Source organism: Arachis ipaensis, chromosome B02, assembly GCF_000816755.2.
Source record: "Arachis ipaensis cultivar K30076 chromosome B02, Araip1.1, whole genome shotgun sequence".
In the NCBI taxonomy this organism is placed as follows: Eukaryota; Viridiplantae; Streptophyta; class Magnoliopsida; order Fabales; family Fabaceae; genus Arachis; species Arachis ipaensis.
In genome coordinates, this window is record NC_029786.2 from 4,500,698 (window position 1) to 4,501,653 (window position 956).

Below are 956 nucleotides of genomic sequence, written 5' to 3' on the forward strand. Positions count from 1 at the left end.
TAATGGATTAATAATAAGCATTACTTTCTGTGTGTTATTGATTCACATTTCTGTTTATATTATAATTTAAATACAATTTGTAATGATAATAATTAATTTGAAATTAGTTGATAAACGATAAACTTTTTTAGTATCATAAGCAATAAGATTGAGCTTAAATATTGGAAAAAATATTTATTAAAAAGAACAAATAAATGATTAAAAAAGATATAGGTTATTAGAAACAGAAGAAATCAAACCAATTAATTAAATATCCCAAAATTAGACTAGCTCTACTCTTGACGATGTTTTATTATTGTTTCTTTCTTTTAAAAAAAAAGAAAAAAAAATGTCCTAAGTGGCAAAATAGCTGATGACATTGTTCAACTTTGTGCTTTTCTATCTTCACAATAATATAATTCGCATATGACATTACACATCTTCTTTAATTTAATTTCAGATTACATTTAATTCAATTGTATATTAATTTTATATGTTTCAGTCAATCAACTTTGATCTATGCAAATTACAAAAGGATGATTCTAACGGAAAACAAATTTTAGGGATGATTTTTTATTAAAAAAAAAATTATGGACAAATTTAATTTCCACTCTAAATTATAAAGACCAAAAGAAGATTTATCTCTAAAATTACTTTTTTAGGGTTGGTAAAGTATTTTTAAAGGAAGGCGAATTATAAAGAAAGATATTAATTAAAAAGTAAGTTCTGGTGATATTCGAATCTTTGTTGAACCATGGCTCCCTCTTCCTTACTCTTTCACTGTACCATTATTTGCGGCATTATTATCAGATAGTTACTATCTATTATGAGTGAAAGATCTGTTTTTATCAAATAAACAGCAGAACTAAATATTAATCTCAAATTTTTTTCTCTAGAAATTACTAAGGAAATCTTTTCCATAACTTTAAGAGAAGGTAAAGACACAATTCAATGGGTGATAAACAAAGAAAAAACAT